This window comes from Triticum aestivum, chromosome 7B, assembly GCF_018294505.1.
Source record: "Triticum aestivum cultivar Chinese Spring chromosome 7B, IWGSC CS RefSeq v2.1, whole genome shotgun sequence".
Taxonomy (NCBI): Eukaryota; Viridiplantae; Streptophyta; class Magnoliopsida; order Poales; family Poaceae; genus Triticum; species Triticum aestivum.
This window is the reverse complement of record NC_057813.1, coordinates 721,490,197-721,501,059: the sequence shown is the minus strand read 5'-3', so window position 1 is coordinate 721,501,059 and position 10,863 is coordinate 721,490,197. Positions and strand designations below refer to the sequence as shown.

The window sequence follows — 10,863 nt, the reverse complement described above, 5'->3', positions numbered from 1 at the left end:
AGAGAGAGAGAGAGCTCCTATTTGACGCACAACGCACAACCCCCGCTCCCCCAGCGCGCTCTTCTGGGCCTGCTCATGTGCTGTGGGAGACGCCCTGTTTTCTTTTTCGTTTTTCCTTATTTTGCATCTCCTTTAAAGTAATTCAACATTTTAGCAAAATTTTGGAAAATATGGCAAATTGGAAAACAAATTTTAGTATATTAAAAAAACTTCATGAATTTGAGAAAAATGTCCAGGAACTAAAAACTGTTCACCATTTCGACAAAATGTTCGCGGATTAAAAATATTTGCAAATCCAAAAAATGTTTATATATTCAAAACAAATGGCGAACTTAAAAAATGTACAAGATTCAAAAAATTGTTAATTAATTTTGATAAATGTTTGTGAATTCGAAAAATATTGAGGACTTTTAAAAAAATATTCACAAACTTCCAAATTCTTTCTCAAATTCGAAGAAATGTTCATGAATTCTGAAAATGTTCACGAGTTCAAAAAATGTTCACTAACTTTTCTACAAATTCCTTGAATTAAAAATTTGTTCACGAATTCTAAATATATAGGTGAAATAAAAAAATCTTTGTAATATCAACTTTGTCGCAGATACCAAAAAGTTCAGAAACTTGGAAAAATATGTTTTTTAATTCGGCAATTTTCAAAAATTAGAAGAATGATTCGTGATTTCAAAAAGTGTTTGCGGGTTCAAAAAATGTTCACAAATTTCATGACTATGTCTCAGAAATTGAAAATAAAAAGTTAACAAATAAAGTATTAAAATAAGAAAACAAAATGTAGAAATAAAAGATGAAAAAAGGTAGTGGAAAGATAAATCAGGCGAAAAAAGAAAAAACCGGTTTAGAACAAACCTAAAACGGTATGGAAAAAGTCAGAGTGGGCCGGCCATACCGAGGATGTGGCGCATGGGGAGGGTATGCGCTGGGTCGTTATCCAGCCACCCACGCGCCAAAAAGGCAGTGGAAAGATAAATAATAAAAGGGCGATGCTAGGCGTAAGCCGGCTGAAAGCTCGCAGCTATAAGCCGCCTTGATAACCATCGGATGGTGCATATCATAGCGTGTTGTGTCCCGTGGATTAGAATTCGCCTCGACGCATACCAGTGCAGGAACCACCATGCAAACGCCCACGGTCGCCCTCCAAGCACGCCCAACAGCATGGAGGCAGCAGCCGCGACGTCGTCGTAGCTGCGATGCAGCGGTCGCCAACACCGCCTGAGCTACAATGCAGTGGTGCCGGAGTTGTGATGCCACAGTCGTTGGAGCAGCGATGCCGCCGGAGCTACCTGCAGTGGTGCCGAAGCTGCGATGCAACGGTCGTCGATGCCACCGGAGCTTCGATGCAGCGGTCGTCAACGCCGCTGGAGCTGCGATTCAGTGGTGCCAGAGCTATGATGCGACGGTCGCCGGAGCTGCGATGCAGCGACGCCGCCGGAGCTTCGATGCAGCGGTCGTCGACGCCGCCGGAGCTGCGATACAGCGACGCCGCCGGAGCTGTGATGCACCAGTCGTCGATGCCGCAGGAGCTGTGATGCAGCAGTCGTCGACGCCGCCAGAGCTGCGATGCAGTGGTGCCGGAGCTGTGATGTAGCGGTCACCGACGTCGCCAGAGCTGCGATGCAGTGGTGCCGGAGCTGTGATGGAGCGATCGCCAGAGCTGCGATGCAGCGGCCCTTGATGCCGGCGACGAGACCCTGGTCGCAACACAACGGGCGTTACATTGCAGCTCCGCCGCCGGCGAGATCCGGGTTGCAGCAGCAGGGGCGTTGCATTGAAGCTCCGCCGGAGATGAGAAATGAGATCCACAGGGGCGTTGCAACGTGTCTGTTGCATGGAAGCAACCCGCCGCCGGCGAGATCCGCGGTTGGAGCCGTTGGAACCTCCACACATGTTGGATGCTGGTGTGTTCCTGAATCTAGGGAGGAGAGAAGCTGGGGGAAAGAAAGACAAAGTTGATTGCAGCAGTAGCGGAGCCGGTGGTGGCATGGTTGAAGCAGCTGTCGGCGGCGTACAGCCGAACATGGCGAGTCGCAACTTGTACGACAGTGGTCGCCGGTGACGAGAGAACCGTAGGAGAGAGAGAGAGAGAGCGAAAAGAGATAAGAGAGACGGGGAAGGAAAAAGAAACCAGGGGAGATGGGAGGGACATGGGAGATGGGAGGGACCGGGACGCTTTTGGAGAGGGAGACGTGGACCGCATGCCACGTGAAAAGTGATGGACGCGGTTTATGAAATCTGTGGGATCAGTCGGTCTAAATAGAACGTTTCCCATAATAAAATCACCTAAAAAGGATAAAAAAGAAAAACAAATCAGAATGGGGGAGAAAATTACCTCAAAAAAAAGAATGGGGAGAGAAAAGGGAAGGAAAGACACTTTCTTTCTTCCCCAGACGTCCTGGATCTCCCGCCGTAGACGAGTGGCCGGCCGGCCGCCTGTCTGCCTTAGCGCCGGAGACGGGAGCAGAGCATCGCCGACGACTGTGGAGGAGGAGGAGGTCGCGCGGATCTTCCTCAGCGTTACTGTCGTCCCGGCGCCACCGAGGCAAGCGCGGCGGAGCGGGGGGAGGCGCCGCCGGCCGGCCAGTATGTATGTGCACCACCGTGCTACTCCGCTGAATCCCTTTCAGCCCCACATTGGTAGTTTAGGGTCTGTTTGGTTGGAGACTAGTGTGGTTAAGCCAAAGTGTAGCTAGCCACACAAGTGTGGTTAAGAAATTGGACGCCAAACTTTGGCAAAAGTTGGCAAAAAAATTGTCTCTTTGACAAGTGGGCCATAGGGGCAATAAAGTGTGGCAAAAACCAAACACATGTTTGGCAAACTGTGGCTGCCAAATTTTGGCTTGGCAAATTGTGGCTGGGAACCAAACAGCCCCTTAGAATTTCCGGTTTGGAAGTTGGCCCCTTGTCTCATTTTGGTTTGAACACCTTCAAGGTAACTGATGAAATGCCTCTAGAGCTGCAGTTAAGAATGGGAAATTTTGAGAATCCACATGAGTTGCAGTTAAGAATGATTTTGAGGATTCAGTGCACTTCATGCACAGAATGTTTGCAGAGGACGAAAAAAGCAAAGCAAAGTTCGGGAAAGCTAGTGCTGATCATACCATACCGTGGTCAATTTGTTGAGTATTTGTACAATTCAATAGTCTATTTTATTGTAGTTCATGCTGATATTATGTTTGGTTAACTGTCGGTTTGTTACCAGCAACGATTTAATTGAGCATAAAGAAGATGTAGGCGGCGATTCCATGGCTCCAAGTCATAATAGTCAAGTTATGCTGCTGCTATTCTGTATGTATGGCTGAGAACACCACCCAATGGATAAGATGAGAGAAGATCTATTCTTCTTGTTGGGAGTAAACATTTTGGAAGGTTCTGTTCTGTGTCCAATTTAAAATCATGTTCAGAGAACATTTTGGAGTGATTTTTTGATAGTTTGTATAATACTTCTGTGGTACCGGGATTTTTTGAAGCATACTTGCTGAGTACAGTGGATCTGATAGTGATAACCTAAGGCCACTTAGACTAGAAAGTGGAAAAGATGAGCCACTACAGTACAATTTCTGGTAACTCTCTTGTATTTTCAGAAACATATAGTAGCATCATGCATTCCTCTATTCTTGCTCTGGTATTCCTGAAGATAAAGCTCTGCTGCGTTTATGTTGCATAACTCTCTCATCAGAAATTTATCTCTGTCAGTTCTTCTTCTCAGTCCTGAGGATAAGTGTCTGTTTATTGCAGATTGGTAAAATTCAGACTTCTTTCCATCAACGGGTGCAAATTGCTTCAAACACCGGAGAATATGTTAATTTGACTGAAGAGCTTATCTGGAACTGTGCAACTATTGAGTGGCAGGTACAAGGAAAGCAGCAAAACGATGCCAATAGTTATTGTCTTTGTTAAAACTTCTTGGATCTCCATTGTATCCTATCCTCGACCTCCATATGGCATTTGTGCTTCATTTTTATTAATATATTGCTCCTATCTCTCTGTCTTTTTTTCGTATTTATATGAATTGGCACTTCATAACACATCGTTATATTAATAATGCAATGTCCAATATGAATGATTATCATTTTTCTTTTAAGGGTATTTCAGTTGGCACAATTATACTGTTCTTCTCATGTTCATATGTTCAATATGAGAACATTATAGCTTTTTGGAAAGATAGAAGTGAGATTGGGGTACTGATTTTGATCTTTAACCCTTTTATTTTCCATGTTCACTGCTGCGTTGTTAATTGGCAAATTACATCGAGTTTTCATGATTCCTGTTCTATTCATGTCTATTCAAGTCGAAAGGTCTCACCTTCTAATCTCTCCCCTGCTTCAGTTCAGGGGTAGGGTTTGCTTTGCTTTGATTTGATATATCGCCGGCCATGAGGAACTGCTTTGTGTCATTGACGGTAACCGCGACGACGGTGCCCTCGACCTCTCAGTGCGAGGGCAAGATCCTCCGGTCAGAAGGTTTCAGGCGCTTCGCCTTCAAGGAGCTCAAGAGGGCCACCATGAACTTCTGGCCGGATGGCTTGCTCAGTGACGGCCCCTTTGGGTCAGTGCACAAAGGCTGGGTGAACGAGGCTACCTTCGCTCCGGCTAGCTGGGGCACCGGCATGCCCATCATCGTCAAGAAGCTCAACCAGGGAAGCGTCCAGGGCCACATGGAATGGCTGGTCGGTGCTTCTCAGTACCAATCAATTCCAATTCATTCATCTCTTCAATTCTGCATATATGTATATTCATGATGAAATTTCTGAATCCATTATTACCGAATACAGCATGTTCTTAATTTCTGAATCTCATGTGCAGGCTGAAGTGAAATACCTTGGCCAATTGTCGCACCCCAATCTGGTGAAGCTCCTAGGCTACTGCAACGAAGACCGTTCTCAGTGTCTTCTTGTCTACGAGTTCATGCCACAGGAGAGCTTGGAGAACCATCTTTTCAGGAGTATTTGCCTAATATCTAACCTTCTTCTAGCCTTCAAGTGATCTGTTAACACCTCAAAAATCCAGAGAATAGTGGGATAACAAGTTTGGTTGAATGATGTAGGGGGCTTACATTTCTAGCCACTGTCATGGAGTCTGAGGATGAAGGTTGCTCTTGGGGCTGCCAAGGGGCTCGCGTTTCTCCATAGCGACAAGGCCCATGTCATCTACCGTGATTTCAACACATCAAATGTTTTTCTTGATTCCGTATGTTTCTGTTCTTGCCTTCTAATTTGATTAAGAAAATAATATTTTCAATGCCTTGTTAATGCAAAATGTGTCGATTGATGGATTGCAGAGCTATAATGCAAAGCTGTCCAATTTTGGGTTGGCGAGGATGGGTATGAACACAGATGGACATACAGCCCCTGAATATCTTGATACAGGTAAATTGAATTAACATAGCTTTATTTGTTCTTCAAAGCCATGATCAGATGTGGCATATACTATATTCATATAATATGCTTTGGTCTCACTTTGTCGGTTCTACTATGCTTTGTTAAAACCTTCAATTTAGAGTGGATGTTTAGCATGGGAGAGATACTAAAGATGGTCTGAACTTTTTAGCACGTTAGTTTTGCTTCTCAGGGTTGGTTGATGTTGTTGTTATGCAGAAGTTATGGTTGCCATGAAGGCTGAAGCAACATGAGAGCAGTATATAACACCGTTAAAATTCTCGGGTTGGGTGTTGAGTTCTTGAGGAGGCCATATTAGTTAGGTGCAGCACGACTGATCCAATTTGTCATGGTTACAGACATAACTGGACCCCTTCACCTCATGCGCTAAGCATGCAGATTAGTATGTTTCAGGGGTTGCAGATTAGCTAAGTGTCACCACTGCTCAATCCGTAACACAATTCTGCGTGCCTAGATAAGCATTAATGTACTTTGTACTTCCTCCGTTCCGATTTACTTGTCGTGGTTTTAGTTCAAATTTGAACTAAAACCACGACGAGTAAATCGGAACGGAGGGAGTAGTTTGTACCAGTAGGTCAATGGCGGTCATTACTTGTTCTCTTTGTTTAGTTGTTCTTATTTCTGAAAGAAAAACTTTAGTTGTTTCCTAGGTGGGGATGAGCTGTGTAGTACAGATGTGTAAATATGTAATCCCCATATAACATAGGTGATGTGCACGCTAATCCATGTTAACAGGATATCTGACGATGAAGAGCGACGTGTACAGCTTCGGTGCGGTGCTGCTGGAGATTCTAGCAGGCCGGCCAGCCCTAGACAAGAACCGGCCCTCCATCGAGCATAACCTGGTGGAATGGGCGCGGCAGTACCTGACGAGCAAGAGCCGCATCTCTCACATCCTAGATGCGCAGCTGGGCGGCCAGTACCCCCTCGCCTGTGCGCATCAGGCTGCCGCACTGGTGCTCCAATGCATCTCCGTCCACCCAAGGGACCGCCCGGGCATGGAGCAGGTGGTGGAGGTGCTGGGGCAGCTCCAGGACGCCAACGAGACTGGGGCGAGCAGTCAGGGTGATGTACGGCCGGGTATGGAGCAGGTGGTGGCGGTGCTGGGCCATCAGCTCCAGGACAACAAGGAGACCGTGGCGAGCGGTCAGCAGAAGGTGAGTGGTGGTGGTGGCGGTGCCTGTGGCTTCTTCAGGATGTGTGGCGGTGGCCGGCAGCAGCAGCCAGTGGCGAGGCGGCTGCGCGCCGATGAGCAGAGATGAATTCACTGTAGAGGGATGATTTTGTCTCTCAGAGTCAAATGAGCCAGCGACCAGCTACTGGTTTGCAGCGGCACTCACTCATCGGTTGTAGCGGCATTATATCTCTGTGGCCTTCAAACCGGCCATTCTCCAAGCCGCGATCTCATCCTTGACCCTCTAGAAAACATGCTGGTGTGTTGCACATTTGCTACTGAAGTCTTGTTCATTCTTTTCAAGCCAAATGAACCAGCATATGTGCATATCAAGCAAGCGGAAAGGATTCCTTCACACCCTTGCCTTTTGCCGGAGAAACGAGCCTGACGAGAGTGCCAGAATTCCTTCAGAAGTGTTATTGCTGGTAAATATATTTAATAAATTTATCGCCAAATTTAGAATAGCAGTTACTGATGTGAATGATAGGATCTCGCCTACAAACAGTTATTCTACTATGAAACAAAGGTTGCTTTTTTAATCTACATACAAATGTACCATCCAATGGAGAGAAACTAACTTATCAGTAACAGCACAAAAACGTCGAAATTATTCAGGATAAAATACTGGTCATTGAAGTTCTGATTTATAACATCTGAAGTTTTACATGTATAAGAAGGACTAATCAACATCTCCATCTTTATTCAGATATAAAAAATTAGGCAAGGCACGCTAGCTAGACAACGCGTGTTGTATAGAGCCCCCATTCTATTGGTCGTGGCACAGACATTGGCTCCTTCAGGCAACTTGTTCATTTTCATCTGTTTTCCTTACCAAGCTTGCCCATTTCACAACCACGTATACATAGATTCTGTCATACATCTCATCAAAGAGTTGAAAATAAGCTGTCCTCCATGCCTTCTTGAACAAAAGTGCACAGGACACACTCCAAAGCCCCGCCACAAGTCCCAGGACAAGACCAAATTTGAAGGTCATCAGTTCAAATTCCTCATGGTTGTTGCTTCCAACATGACTAGTGCCCGTATCATTTCCTGAACAATTCTTCTGGAGAGGAGGCCCACAAAGTCCACTGTTGCCAATGTACATAAGTGCTGGGTTGTCTACATTGAGGGTGCCAAGTTGGCGGCTTGAGGGTATCCTTCCAGATAAATTGTTGTAGGACAAGTTCAAGTAACTCAGGGATGTCAAACTTGATAAACTCGATGGGATTTCACTAGTAAGCTTGTTCATGGAGAGGTCAAGAGATTCCAATGAATGCAAGGCACCAATATCATTTGGAATCATTCCGCTCAGATGGTTTGATGATAAATTCAAACTTATTACTGCATCAAGGGAAGTGATATCTGATGGAATTCCACCTGTTAAGGAGTTGCCTGATAAATCAATGCCCACGAAATATGCAAGGGTGCCACCATACCCAAGTCGTTTGCCTTTTGTAATTATTGACAAGCACTAGTAGAAAAACACCTAATAGTCCCGGTTCATGAACCGGGACTAATGGGCCGTTATTAATACCTCCACCCATTAGTCCCGGTTCAAACAAGAACCGGGAGTAATGTGCCTCCACGTGGCTCTGTGCGCCGAGCCCAGTCAGGGGGCCTTTGGTCCCGGTTGGTGGCACCAACCGGGACCAAAAGTCCATGTTTTTTTTGGAAAGTGGTTGCTTTAGGGGTTTTGGGGGTTATTTTTAGGTTGTTATATTAGCTAGCTAATAGAGAGAAGTGTCCTCTCTTATATCTTCGTCCTTGGTTTACCAACGCTGCTGCTATATATGTTCATTTTATCCACTGATATAATAACTCATGCATGCTCGCATACATCAGCATATATAATAAGAAGTACTCGTCCTACTAATCATGCATCATCATACAACTTCTACTCATTATTAATAATAAGTCATACGATCATCATCCTCATAGTCATCGAACCCAACCCTACATAATTGTTCTTAACACATGATCATCAGTATCAGGTAGGACCTAAACACCCTTAAGGTAAAATAGCATAAAACAATATGGACCATGACTCTCCATTATGATGAATGGCGATCATCCTGTCTCCAATTTTTGCCCTTCACTGAATGTTGCTTCCAAGAAGCTCCTTACGACTGTCCATACATTTTTTCCATTCTTTGATTGTCATGTCTCCACTTCTTTTAGAAACCCGGTATGGACAGTTGAGATTCGTAGGAAGACCTGGTTGTATGTTCAAAACATGAAGGCTACCGTGTGTATACATCAGATGAGGCACACAATCATTCGGGATTATCTGTTGAAAAACATAGTAATAACTTCGTAGTTAGCAATGATATGATGTACTAGTTTTAGAAGTGTGCAAAAAGATGCACGGATGTCGTAATAGTAAAAAATCTTACCAGGGTATCTCCATGGTAGTTACTGTAGTTCAACACATGCACTAGTGGCACGTATTGACCATAATGTTGAGGAGTTCGATTGTAGACATTGTAATTCTCAAGATCAGTACAAAATGCGACCAGATGATTTTCCTCCTGATAAGTTAGTTCGGAGCCTTCGGTGTAGTAGGTTCCGTCTACCATCTTCCGCACATTCTTTGAAAAATGAAAATAAGCTGTCAATGGAGAATAAGTTGTCAACTATTTTGAAATAAACAATATAAATTACTTAATAACTATGTTAAGCTCACATGGGGGAAGAATTGGAGGTGTATCCACAAGGACGAAAATCATAGGTCTCTCTTGCTCGATTGTAGGATCACCAAGATCCATGGTAACAAGCATACCCTCATCAAAACCATACATCTTGCAAAGTGCTTCCCAATTTTTGCAACCAAAATGGGTTACACTCTGAGCATTGTACAACTTTACTTGAAAATCCACACCATGATGGGTACTTAGGATAATTTTTTGGTTTCGAAACTTTCATGGTCTTCAAAACCCATCCTCTCCAAGACATAGCGTCTTGCAAAGCATGGGATAAGCTAGTCGAATTGGAAAAGATGAAAAATATTGTCATGATTAAAATAGTTGAAGTCATGAGTAATTATGAAAAAAAAACTATTATCGTCGGTTGCGTACCGTATGAACATCGAAGGTCTCCTCGAACTTAATGCTGAAGCGACGATCTTTGTCCAGCACAATGAACCTGTCGCAGATACCTCGGTCGTCGTGGCACCAGTCGCACTCCCCCGGGCGGTTTTCGTCGTCCGATGAGTACGACATTTCCGGCCTACGTTCATATTTCAAATATTAAACTAGATCATTATTATTAATCACGGGTTGACTATCGATGATCGATGTACGTAGCTCCTCCTTTCATTCCTGAATGCATTATTATATCAAATTGTCTAGCACACGGGAATGAAGGAGAACTTATCCAATATGAGCATTCAATAAGCAAAACCAAATCATGAAATTAGCAAAACCAAATCATAAAATAAAGTATAGTATTCAAATTAGCATACATTCAATAATTATAAGCAAAAGTACATCATCTCTTGGTGTCCGTACATCGTCGAATATTATCACTAATACAACTAGAACCGTAGCGCCCGACGGGTATCGACGCGGGCGGTGGACACTCAAAGATAAGGAACCATCACAGGATCATAGCTCCAGTGAGATCCCTGAAGAACCTGCCAGGTATTGTCGAACCTGCCCTCCAATGCAACCATGTAGCGACGGACGTGCTCGTCCTCCTCGCTGACACGGTGACGTACCACCTCCGCGGTGTCCGGATGCCTCACCACCGTCACTGGCCCACGCGACCGCCACCAAACAAGGATCGGGTCAACAACGGGCTGCCTCCTCACCAACCTACGTCCCCCGGAAGGTAGCACCTCCCAATACCAGCCCGGCGGAGCCCAGTCCCGAACATGGCCCTGACCAAGCAGGCCTCCACCGCCGAGTCGACGACGACGAGGATGCGGGATAGGCATCGCCGACGTCGATGCGAGAACTACTTTTATATATAGTTAAATAGAAGTAGTTTTATTAATTAAATCAACTATCTAGTTCAACTACTAAGCACTTACTATAAATAAAAAAGTAGTACTTACTAAAAACAAACTACTTCTATATATAGTAAAATAAATTAGTTTATTAAATCAACTAGCTAGATCAACTATATATAAACTACTTCTTTTTTTCCTTTTTCTAAATACTATGAACAAAAAAATCATTAAAATTCTATGAACAAAATTAATTACTACACATCTAATCTAACAAAAAAAATCTAATCTAACAAAAAAATCTATGAACTGCATATCTAAATTACTACACAT

At 44.2% G+C, this 10,863-nt stretch overlaps 2 pseudogenes across 1 annotated transcript in view; one reads left to right on the top strand and one right to left on the bottom strand.

The window, feature by feature from the left end:
* The first annotated feature begins 4,387 nt into the window (after window positions 1–4,387).
* LOC123158619 (receptor-like cytoplasmic kinase 176) lies at window positions 4,388–6,672 on the top strand (annotated as a pseudogene).
* Window positions 6,673–7,215: 543 nt separating this feature from the next.
* Window positions 7,216–10,863, bottom strand: part of LOC123158617 (receptor-like protein EIX2) — a 68,340-nt pseudogene continuing 64,692 nt past the window's right edge. The window contains exon 6 of the transcript XR_006479354.1: window positions 7,216–8,055. The product of XR_006479354.1 is annotated as a receptor-like protein EIX2 (transcript). The remainder of the gene's footprint in view (window positions 8,056–10,863) is intronic.